The 13,002-nt window shown below is 40.8% G+C and overlaps 1 protein-coding gene across 2 annotated transcripts in view; it reads right to left on the reverse strand.

Annotated features, from left to right (window-relative positions):
* The window catches only part of LOC116930567 (teneurin-a), a 134,542-nt gene that overhangs the window by 68,986 nt on the left and 52,554 nt on the right, over window positions 1-13,002 (reverse strand). For both annotated transcript variants that reach the window (XM_045179101.1, XM_045179100.1), the window contains exon 4: window positions 6,792-6,936. The gene's annotated coding sequence lies outside the window, so the exon portion shown is untranslated. The remainder of the gene's footprint in view (window positions 1-6,791; window positions 6,937-13,002) is intronic.

A 13,002-nucleotide genomic window follows, 5' to 3' on the forward strand; every position in this document is an offset into this window, starting at 1 on the left:
GATTGAATCAATCAAGCAGACATGAACAACAACAAGAAATAAAAGATATGTTTAAAAAGAAAAATGGAAGGATGGTCGCCGTACTTGCCAAGCTGCTCCGGGCTGTATGGATTGGCCATTGGGGCGGGATTTTGGCACCGAGGTGGGTCGATATTGTTCACAAGAAAGAAAATAAAAGAAATTCCTTTTTTTTTCTTTGTGGAGCAGCCGCCGGACAAACCCATAATTCTTCGTTTATAGTTGGTAGATAGCTGCCACCAGCCAAGCCATATATTGATACTGAAATGTCCACGATATACGGCTATTTTCTTTAATGGCTAATGCAATTCTATAATTTTCCATCACATTTTTTTTCCTACATTACAAAGCAAATAAGAATGACCTCTCTCTCTCGGGTCTCGCGTTTTCAACCTACACATCCTCTCTGGATATGTAGAACATTAAAGTTAATTAGCCAAATACGAAGACACGCGAAACACTTTCAGGGGTGCCTAGAAAACTTTGTGATCCGGATGCGTTTCTCTCGTTCAGTCTCCGCGTATAAAGAAGAGTATTTACTACTAGCGCGCAAGAGAGGGGCAACGTATGTAATATTCGGTAGTAAGTATTAACTAGGAACAATACGAAACGGCCAAAGGAAGGGTGGATGAAAAACCATTGGGCACATATGATGATGCATAGGGATTAGCTCTCGTCGAGCTCATATAAAAATAATCATAAAACAGCATGCGCCATTTTCGTTTGTTGCAAGACAAAACCGGACACTGACTCGTTGGCCTGTTACATCAAAGTTTACCAGCACTACTACCACCACCCCCACTAAAAACCCATAGGCTATTGCGCTGAGAACAAAAGAGGATCAACACAGAGAAATAATTCCCCCTCCCCCCTCAATAACAAGTAAAGAAGATTCTTGCTCCCCTTTACCCCGACCTCTATTACACACAATGTATAGTACACTACTTACATTGTGCTGCTATACCGTGAGTCCCCCTCTGGACTGATATTAGGAACGAGACCAACGAAATAAAAGGCGAATAATAAAAAACAAAAAAAACGTTAATAACAAGAAGATGAAACAAGAAGACGCCGGTCAAAGCAGTCGTACATCTTTTGTGAAATTGGCCTTGATGATCACGCAGACGTAAAACAACAACAAAAAAGTTGTTGCTGGACGAGAAAACTGGGCGCGCGCAATACACAATCGCCCGAGTGGATGTTGATGATGATGAGCCGACTCCCGCCGCCCATACCCACCCCCCTCTTTTATTTTCTTCTCTTCTTCCCTCATCATCAAAGTCAGTTAAAGAGGGGTCGCGATCTTGATGGATAAGCGACCGAAAGAGTTTGCTACCAGGCTATGTACATACACACCGCTTTCCTTCTTATGTGCATGTCTACACACTTACAATTTTCCCGCGCTATTGTACTATCTCCGTCTTCCTCAAGAGAATGTATAATATAACCGAGAAAAGAAAAAGTTTGGGAGAATATAAAAATAAAATAAAAGATGCATATCAAACAAATGCTGACGAACGCTGGAAGCTTTTGGAGAGGGCGAAACTCTCGACAACAAGATCTCCCCCCCCTCTTATCTTGTTTCTTCGTCTACTTGCTATGGTGGATGTTGCCAGTTTCGAACCGCTACTGAGAATCCATCTGAAAACCAGCCAGCCATTCCATCCATCGGATGTGGTCTCTTTATCTTCTTTCCTTTTTTTTTGACACAGAATAAGGGGCGAAAAAATGGTGAACGTTTTTTTGCCCCTCTATTTCAGCCAAACGATTATTGAGCTTAAAAACAGGGACGATCATTATGCATATCCGCACGTCCATCGTCGGATTTCAGGAACAATGAACGACGCAAGAAAAGAAAAGACGCTGGTGAAGACGTCGGCGATGACTTGGTTGGGGGGTGCCAGAGTCACAACACGCGCACGGACGGATAGGGAGAGTCGGTGGTAATGGGGGAGGGGTACAGACGACGCTAATTGACACGAGCGCGCTCTTTTCGCCTCGTGCATTCCTTCACGACACGCAGTAACGACAGTAGCGCCCCAACGGAGGATTTAAAAATTATGTACTTTTTTTTTTCTTTCATTGCTGTCCATCACCCCCCGTTTCCCTTTTGGCTTCTTCTCCCGTCATCTTTTTTCTCTCAAGGGCTCGTGTGCGAACGTCCCCTAATACCCCCTTCAAACCCCACCCCTTTAGTTTGCTTCATTTTCTTGCAGACAGTAAAGAAAGGCGGATCCTGTCGACAATGTGGACAATCCCCTGGATGTTTCGATACACAATGAAACAAATGAGTACCGTCCTCAATTGACAAGGCAAAAATAAAATACCCCCCAGTGACGTCAGACCGTGAATTATCGATTTCGCAAGACCTTTGCCTGTTTTTCTTTCAGGTTGACTTGCGTGTGTTTCTCTTTATTTTTTGTTTTGAAATGCACGAAATCAAATAGGATACCAAGTCTTTGTCGTTTTGATACTCGCGTCGATTCACAAAAGAAAAAAAGGGGGGAAAAACTGCAGAGACATTCCAGGACAAAGCAGCGCACAGGGAACGATTAGAATGAGACACGGACGGCAAAAGAAAATGTCCTCGCATTGGAATAGAAAAAAATCCCGATGGAGTCTTCCTCTCTGTATACACAACATTCTTTTTTTTCTTCCCTCCTCATACTGGAGCCAAAAAGAAAAAAAAAAGAAATAGATTCCTGCATCGGAAAGGAAAACCCATGTTTATCACGCGTGAACACCATCTACACTGTATTCTGTTCAAGAGTCTACTGATCTCGGTTCTCTTTCTTTTTTTCGCGTGTCCTATCAGTGGCACAACAAAAGGGTCGAATGTTCGTGTCAAAGTCCCGAAAATAAAGAAGAAACATATCCGTTTTATGCAGTTCTCCGATTTGTTTTCTTCTTTAGCTTCTACTTTCGTTTCTGACGCTGATCCTGGAGGATCGATGGCCTCGCACAGCGTGATATTCTTTTTAAGGGGCTAAGCCCTCAATTTTCATGTGGCGAAGAGACACAGCAAAGCCAAAACAACATTCGGATAACATCAGAAAGAAAGAAGAAAAAGTTCAACCTCAATTCCATTTTTAAATTATGTGCGTCTATAAAGAAAGAAAAAAAAAGTTTTCTGGGCTGGGCACAACCTGAAAAAAAAAACCGTTAAAAAACATAAATCAAACTAATTATGATTTATGATTTTTCTTTTCTTGGTGGCGTTTGCGATGAGGCGCTAAAAAGAAAAGGGATTTGGCTTTCTGACAAAGATTTTTACTGAAATCCCCCCATGAGAGATTGTCCGTCTATTTGGACTGGAAAAAGTCTACGTAAACAACAACAAAAAACGAAAGAGATAAGAGCAAAAAAATAAAAAATAAAAACGAACTTCTTTTCCATATTTTTTATTATTTGTTCATGAAACCCGACACGCAAGGGAGAAAAAGGCGCACAGGTTTGTCCGGTTGTTCCATTTGCCACCGACATCATCATACCGTGATTGCTATTATATACAAACGGGGATAGGAAAAGGAGCCTGGTAGTTGGCAGTACTTGTTTGAAGGAAGCACTTGAAGCAATTCACTATTGCCAAAATGACTTTGAAAAAATAAATGGACCTTATATTTTAAAAAACGAGATGTGAAAAAAGAATAGCCCTTCTTTTTATTCTCTCTTTCTTTAGAGCCGCCTCCAGTACTGACTGTTATTCGGGCTGCACGCCAGGGGTTGACGTGCTTCACGATAATTACGGACGAGTGTGTTTGGTCTGCCCTTATAGAATGTGCGTGTCTCTGCCGGGCGTTCTTTTCTACCATCAGTGAAATTATTTTTCAAAAAGGGAAAAAAAAAAGTGGCAAGTTTGGAGACAACAACAAGCAAAAAAATAAGGAGAAGGCAAAATGAATTGAGAGAGCCACTGGTTGGTAAAAAAAGAAGGCGGTGGTCACAGTGGCTTTTATTCTTTTCTTTCTAGTAGGCAGGTAGTCTACACTTGATTTCCATCTACAATTCCCCCCCAAAGGGTCCAAGGTTCTTGGACAACTGCAGCCCTTGAAACAACTTTTTACGGACGTGCATTTTCTTCTTTTTTTTCAACACATTTAATGATTTCCAAAACCTCAAGAACCCCCAACCTCCTCCTCTCCATCCACCCAAAAACGAAGGAAAAAAAAGGTGAGAACAAGCCAATGAAACCATTTCTCGACTTTCAAAAACCCTTGTTTAAAAGAAAGAAAGAAAATGAGATTGTAAAAGCATCACCGAAAAAAAAAAGCTGTTGGGACCTCGATTTTACCGCGATTGCGTCAGTTTACGTACAGCTCGCAAATGAAACCCGACTAATGGATCTGATTTCGTGTCGCCCTCCCAGGAAGACAACCGCAAATGTGGCGAATCAAGTTTTCAAATAACGAGTCTTTCCTCCAAAAAAAAAAAAACCGGATGCTGGGCACCTAATGTCAAGCAACGGGTTTCGTGTTCTAACGTGTTATTGATTTCTTCTCGCTACGCAATGGAACCCCTCACGACCGATTGTTGCTTCTCTCCCTCTCTCTAGATAGATACATAACACAGCGGTAAGGAACACGAGTCAAATTTATACGGCGATGTTTTCAGACGAAATAGGAAAAAAAAAAAAAATGAGAAAAGATCTTTTTAGAAAAAGTCCGTCTCAACGTCAAAGTGAAAAATGGTGGTGCATACAATGTAGAGGATAAGAGCTATAAGGCAAAAACTGATTTCATCCAGTCAATCAACTTCATTTTGAGCTGTCCAATCCTGCCGTCCGTGGCGGAGAGCGCCTTTTGAGGAGGTCCAACGAGAAAAAAGAAGATTAAAAGACAATAGAGCTCCTTGATTAAGATGGAGAGCTTCTTAAGTATATAGACGCCATCTCCATACATGTGGTCCGTCTCTCATTTTTTTGGTTATATTACTCAACGCTATCCATCCACCGGAAAGAATGAGGGGAAACGGCGGGGGAAAAAGAACGAAAATGAAGTGGAGAGAGAGAGAATATCTGAAGGGAAATGTATATACACTAAACTCGTTATTTTTTAAGGGATATGATTCAAAGCGATGAATTACGTCCGTGCAGACACCCTAAAAATAAAAAGGGAAACCGCAAGGCCCCAAGCTCGTTTTTTAAAACAAGATAGACACCAAACCGCCCGTGTCCGGTAGGAGATGACCACCACACCTACTCGACAAAACACTGTGTAATTACCTTAACCACTTGTCGAAAAGACCGACTCGGAAACCGCAAAACCATCCCCTCTTTCACATTCACCAAGGTGAATTTTGTGTGTGTGGAGCAAATCAATTGCCCGATATAGAAATAAATGTGCGGCACATGATCCGGTTTCAAAATGGAGACATTTTCTGCAGCAAGGCCAAAAAGAATATGACATCATTTCCCTGGGTGATTGCAGTTTCGTCGTCATCGTAAACTTGGGGAGTAAAGCTTCCCGGGGGTTTATGTAGAGGCAAAGGATTTCTGATCCCTCTTTCACTAGCGACTTTTCTTTTTCATTCGGGATTTATAGCGTACCTACTTAATAATCGAAAAAAAAAACAGACGACCTCTTCGGTATGATATGCACACACACACACACACAAAATAATGTACAGCTCGGCGTTGCCATGGCAACCGCTCAGATTAAAGTGCATTATCATACAATTGCTGATCCGTGAATCAAAAGTTCCAGCACACGCTGCGCTCTCCCCAGACGAATCGAACAAGAGATGGAGCCAAAAAGATATGGGTCTATTGTGATTCTACTTCGATGCCGCGATTGAAACTGACCCGATATGCGGCACCCCTCAAAAAAGAATCTGATCCAGTCGATCACACACAGTTGGCAAATAAGCGCAGCAGTAGAGCTTGGGAATTATTTTTTAAAAACTAGGTGGGCCATTGAAATACGACGCGGTTACCACTTCTTTTATGTTTACCTTCAATATATTTTAGATTCTTACTTTTTCTTTTTGTGATCAATATTTCAGTCTCTCCCCCTTTTTTCCTCCGACAAAAAATAAATCCTCTGGTTGAAAAAAAAAAAAAAATGCTTTGAAGGGATCGGATCAAGTGAAGCGTGTATGTCGTGTGTATACTAGAATATATGTACCGCCAACCTCATAGTCCGTTCTCTATTTACTTCTTACTGGGCAAAAACCAACCGCCATTTCAACATCAGAGCAGCGTCTTAGCCGCGCTTCGGTGGTTCACCTTTTTTTTTTCTTCCATCGAGAAAAAACAAATGAAACACGCGGCTGCAGCAACACCCAATCACAAAATAGCCTGTATATTAATTACCATCCTATTCGTATCAAATGTCCTACGACCGAGTTATGAGATACGCATTGAAAATGATATGGGAGGGGAGGACACGTGGAGATATGCAAAAATCTTGTTCAGCAGCACGCGATTTCGTTTAAAAAAAAAAAAAAAAGGGTTAGGTAAATATTTAGCAAGAGACAAAAAAAAACAAGGTCAAGAGATTTAAATGAGCTCAAAATGATTTTAGAAGGAGGGTGGACTTTTTTTGGCGCCATTATTATTTCCCCCCCTTTTCCAAAAATGGCGCGTAAAGCACATAGCTAAAAATGTCTCCCATCCCCAACAAAAAGATTCATATCTAATGCCATTAGCATAGCAGTTTGGAGCACTTTCACACAAATATGGGGAAAGCAAACACGAGGTCGCATGGGCGTTTCCCACACACACACACAAAAAAAGGCTTGTTTTGCTACTGAACATTCAAGTATTTTACACTTACCAGAAAAATAGTTGGTAGTCCTTGTTGACGAGAGAAAATGATGATGAAAGATGCACGGTATACAGAAGGATAATCGCAGCTGCTAGCGGCTGCTGTCCGTCTCCAATTTAGCGGCCATGAAGACACGATGTTTGTCGTTCGAATGCTAAAAATATATAGACGGTATATCCTCTAAAATCTCTTTTTTTTTTTTTATCTTTGCACAAACAAAAAAACAACACGCGGGTTATAAAGATGACACGTTGTTCGGCACGCCCGACACACACGAAAATAAGATCAAGCGATTGAGAGAACCGTCCCGCTTCTCTCTCGATTTCGTTGTCTCACAGCACAAGTTTTAAGAGGCAAACAGCTGTTGACTGTCGTCAATCTTTGATCCGTTCTTCACTTCTCGACTTGTTTTAGGATCACGATCGCGTAAAAAGACACTCAAAGTTAAAAAAATCGACAAAAATTCGTTTGCAAAAAGTTTCTTTGTGCGTCTCGCCACTCGAGGAAAAGAGTTTGAAAGTAAAACGTTCAAGACACACACAAATCCAAAAATGAAACTTTTGTTTTCTCCTATTTTTTCCAGTCAGATCGGAATGGGGTTGGGGAACGATTGAAATCGTGTACGGACAGGTACGGACACGTCTGACTCGCCTGGCGTCCAGGAGGGGACTGAAGCTCTAAACTGGCGACCACGCGGCCTATTAGTACGTACCACCACCACCTCCCTCTTACGGCGGTTTTTTTTTTCTGCCCCAACCTCTCTTTTCTAGCAGAAATGGCGGATATGATCGAAAGTATAACAGAAAACGTGGCTGATGTTACGGCTTTGATTTCCCTTTTTTCATTCTTTTCCTTCAAGAAAAGAAGAAATGTTTTTGAAAACTTTTTCTTTTCTAGATTTCCAAGTTGTTATATACGGGCAAAAGTTTTTGTTTTTTTTTTGCCTGAATGTAAGCAATTGGCTGTTTGCAGTAGCAAGTTTTCTTTTAAGTATTCGTCTGCTACTTTTCTACAAGAGACTTTGGCAAAGAGAGGAATAATTGGGCCGATTTTTCCACTGATGTATGGCAGTGCTAGTCAAAAGTACTTTCAATAATAATGGCCGCCTTTTTGCCGAACAATACGATTACATAGAAGACTGCAATATTTCAAATAACCAGCCATTTAATAATCATTTTCTTCCTTAAATTTTTTTTCAGCCCTGAAAGAGAAAAGTTGATTGTAGGATGGCGCGACCGTAGGGCGAAACCCACGTCCAAGTTGACGGCAATTTGTCATGTCGGAAAAAAAAACAAAAATAATAAGAAAAGAATCGCCCGGCAATTACGGAGCAAAACGAGCGCCCGTTATGATTTCATTTCGGCCAGATAATACTTTGGACAAGGTCATTTTTGGGAGATGTTGTTTATGGCCGCCATGGCTTTAAAATGTGTACACGTCCCCCCATCTCTTCTTTTCTAGCTGCTGGTCCTGCTGGGCTTCTTTCTCTTTTTGTGTTCAATCTTTTCTCATATGTGTAAAGGTCCTTTTATTTTTTTTTTTGCTGTACAAATTTCGTGTCGAGCCAATTCGTTTCGCTTGAACCAAATCATCCCCCTACGGCCGTTAAAGCCCACACAGATCCCCCGAACACAAAATGTCCAGGCGACCGCACCCAGGCATATCACAACTAATGGCTTTTTTCTTCAACTGTTTCTTATCGGCACAAATTCAGGGAAACTATCGTACTAGCAAATATTCCATTTAAAGAAAAATGATAATAAATGCGTACGGTAATTCAAAGTAAAATAGACAAAAAAAAAATAAACATTTCAAAGCTTAAAGAAAAAAGAGAAACATCATGCAAGAATGTGGTTCATGCGCAACACGACATCCAGCTGCGCCGGCGCATAGTTTTTTTTTGGCGATAGAAATGTGTAAATGTTGTTGTTGTTTTGATTATTTTTTCTTTGAAAAAGAGGGGGAAAAAAAAGCATCGGATGATGACTACATGTAAACTGAAATCGGCGGAATGGTTCAAAAAGAAAAATACACAAGGAAGCCATCGCGGAACCAATGCGGATCATTAGCGAGGAAGAAATTCAATGGCTGATTTAAAAAAAAAAATGAAATGTTTGCTTTTTGTTTACGCTTGGATCTGTTTTTCTTTTTTTTTATTCCACGCTTGTATGTATAAAGCAGTTTGTAGCTAAACGTAGATGCAATCTCATGCATTACACGCCAAAGTGAGCAAGTAACTTTGCACAAAACGCCATCATCTCCGTGGTGATGATTACGCCAGGGTTCGTCAGCTGTCGCTGGCTTACTTTTGAACACGATCGCATCAAACTTGTTTCTTGATGCATCATCCCTTCAAAACTCTCCCGTTCTTGCTAGTCTTTCAGACCATCATCGAATCATTTAAGTTTTGATTGTCACAGTCTCTCTAGCCTCTTCATTAACAAGTTCAATCAGAGCAATCAAATCCCCCTTCTTCTAACGCTTCATTAAACCGTATAATTCGATTTTTTGTTTTGACTTTCAACGCAAAAATAAAAATGCAATTTTCAGGTTGGATGTCTGCTGGTGGAGAGAGAAAATAAAAACAACGTACGTTTGGGTTTAGAGGTATAACAGTTGTAGCATCACGTCTAACACACACGAGCGATTGAGCTCGACATGAACAAAGTCGCATTGATTGCCGTTTCACGACGCTTTCTAAACATGGCTAGCTGGGGAGAAGGATCGAGCAGAGGCAGTAAAAAATCAAGCAATAAGACCTATTGGGCAATGGCTGAAAAGGTGGAACATAGATATATTGCACGGTGAATGGCAGCACAAAAACTCATGAAAATAGCTGCAAGAAAAGAAATCGAATTCTTCTTTTACGAGCCAGAGAAAAAAGAGATGCAGCTCTGACTTTCTGAGACTCGGTCAACAACACACGGCAGTAGGAATTAAAATAAAAAAAAGGAAAAAAAAAAGTCAAACACTGAAAGAAAGAAGAAGCGGTTGGGACGACACATCATTTCTCAGCTAGGCGAGAGAGAGCAGTGCGCGCGCGCACTTTGAACTCACCTTTTTTATTTATTTTATTTATTTTTACTACCAGTGGCTCACTACCCCACTAAGGTCCCCCTGTACACTTTGACCGAACTGCATCAATCGTTCGTTCCTTTAAAAAAAAAAAAGAGTCCTGGAATTTGTTTTATTTTTTATTTCTGATGGTCGGTGGCTTTAAAATAAAGTGAAGGGGGCAGAGTTGGGTCGTCCTATCGCAGACATTTTCCGAGGGGATAAAAAAAGAGAGTCGCCCCGCAGAGTTGATGCACACAGTAGATTATAAATGTTAGCTTCTATTCAAAGAGATTGGAAGCCGAGCAACCTGCCCCGGCGCTATGCGAAGGGAACAAACCAAAAAGGTTAGCCACCTGCCCCCTCTATGAAGAACATCTACGAGCAGAAACGAAATGAGAAGCTCTCTGCAATGGCATCCCAAAAAAAAAAAAAAAAGAAAGAAGAGAAGACTACCATCCAAAAGTAGAGGGACAAAAAAATAAAAATAGGGAGATGTAGAAGAGAGAAATACAAGCACTCAACTGGGCCAGCACCAGAAAACGTGACCGGACTACGCGACTCACGATTTTTTTTTTCTTCTTCTTCTTTAGCCTGGATGGTCAAACTCACTTTCAACTCTGTGCCACCTCACGTCTGCAAAGGCAATGGAGAAAGAAAAAAGAAGAGACTTTGAGAAAAATTGTTTTTTCAAATAATAAAACAAAAAAACAACATACACACGCAGAGGGAAAAACAAACAAAAAAACAATCGGCCAGATCGGCTGAAATCACGCTCTGCTAGCGCGATCAAAGAAAAAAAGCTCTAAAGGATTTATTGTCTGTATAAACTCGAAATAACAACACGGACGTAGAGGGGGAGAAAGGAGGATCAATTGGAGTGGTCTCGTGAGGGAATCACCGACTACTTTTGTACATCGAAATAGGTATATGTATGTATTTATTTTTTTGTATTATCCAATTCAATCCCTGTAGCTGCAGTTACTACCATTCCCTCGTATTACAATTCCCTTTGATTTCATTCTACTGCCGGCTTTTAAATTAGAAAAAAACAAAAACAGGAAGGATGTATAGAAATGAAACCAAAGCCAATAGAATTGATTGACAGGGGTCCCACCAACTGAGATGACATCACCAGGTGAGTGCCAGAGGAAACACACACACACACCATTTTGAATATAAATCGAAACATTTTCATTCGTTGAAGCTATCAAAACGTTGTGTCAATATTTGAACAGGAAGTCGGCCCATTGTTGGCCGCAAAACAATGTTTTTTTCATATCAAGTTGTATAGTATAGTAATACTATATTATGCATATCGAATTTAGGAAGATATGTGTACCTCATTTTTCGGTGGAGGGGGAGGCGCCGTATTCAAAACGAGTTCATCGTTCACAGCCAAAAAAAAAAGAAGCTATTTATTTTCTTTCTTTTCCTAAATCCCGGCTGTCCTGTCTCTCTTTCTCTTCGACCGAGTTCGCGGTGAGCATCCGAGGGGGGTTTACAAAAGAAGGATCCCTCTGGTGACTCTGAAGACGTGCATAATCTGTCATTTTCCCTTTTGAAAGATAGCAGACGATAGGCCAAACAAAAAGGGGCTCCCAACGGAGAGAGTAAGACCCCCCCGTCCGTTCCCGTTCGTACACGAAAAGTAAAATTTCTTCAAGTGCATAAGGTCACCGGTCATCAAGGAGGGGCAGCTGCTTCTGCCATGTTTTCAAACGGATCCACACAAAACGAACATTTTTCCAAGAATAAAAAAACAAAACAAAATGCTTTAAACGACTTGATTGAATTGGCATGTCACTCTTCTTCTGTCTGTGTGAGTTCTTCTTTTTTTTGTTGTTTGTTTTCGATAAGAGAAATAAAAGGGGGACGTTGCAGGATTTGAATATAGAAATCAGGAAACGTTTTCAAAAATAAAATAATAATAATAAAAGAAGCCGAAAATGTTTGAAGTAGAAGCTTCTTCTTTCCTCTCTTTCAGCATTATCTATCTTTGTATAATATTAAAAGGTTTGTTTGGTTCTTTTCTTTTTTCCTATGTGTGTGTATGTGTTTCAGGGCCATTCCGTTCCGGTCGGCGGGCCGTCCAAACAAAAGGCGGATGTGCTACGGCTACCGCTCAGGGTTAAGGAAGAAGAAAACAAGAAAAAAGTTGGCACAAGCTCCTTCTTTTCTCTATCTGTGATACCGAAAGTAGACACACAGAAAACAAAAGACGACGAAAAAAAAAAAATAAAAATACAAATCAAGCAGACAATTCTTAGTGTTTTTGTTGTCTCTAGCGACCGACCCCCCCCAATGTCTCACAGAAAAAAAAAAAAAAAGGAATAATCTTTACTATTTGATTGTTTGTCCTTTCGGCTCCTTTTTCGCTCCCTCTTTTCTTTTTACAGCCACGACCGCCATCCAACGTAATCAGAATTTAAAATAAAACATAAAACAATATCGTTGCCCACTTATGCGACAATCATCGGCCAGACGACACCCAGTCTCGGCCAAGGTGAAACGGGAGTCGATTTTTAAACAAATTTCAATACGAGATAGACATTCCCGTGGTTTCTTAAAACCCTTATAAAGAAAAACAATAAAAGGGAGAGATGGAATTTTGAAAAGAAAACGAGCGCAGACGTGGAAAGAAAAAAAAAAACGAATGGGACGAAAATGAAGGACGATCGTGAGCCGCTGATGCGATCGGTATGCGAACGCGGGAGTTTGATTCGTGTCCGCTTTAAAATTTGCCGGATCTTCACGGCGCCCGTTTCATTTTTTTTTTTGTTCTCCTCTCGACTCTCTCGAGAATTGAGAAATTCCATTGAAAATCCTCGTCTCTACTGGAACGGAACAAAACGATTATTTGTCCCTTTTATTTCTTTCCGTCGAGTGAAGAAGGTGACGACGCACAACATCAACGAGAGGAAAGTGCCCAACCCCCAACTGCAAAGAATTTTAAGGACCCCAGGAAGAGAAGAAAAGAAAAGGAATGGCCATCAGAGGATGAAGAGATGCGACGGCTGTGTGTTGTCATTGACGCGCAGGATCAGCGCGTGCTGCCGTCGACCTCCGGAACGGATCAACCGTCCCACAAAAAAAATAAAAAAATAAAGAAGCTCGAGAATAATTTTTTTTTTGTCATAAAATGTGTATGGGATTACGATGTGTG

The sequence above is a fragment of the Daphnia magna genome, linkage group LG9 (assembly GCF_020631705.1).
Source record: "Daphnia magna isolate NIES linkage group LG9, ASM2063170v1.1, whole genome shotgun sequence".
NCBI lineage: Eukaryota > Metazoa > Arthropoda > Branchiopoda > Diplostraca > Daphniidae > Daphnia > Daphnia magna.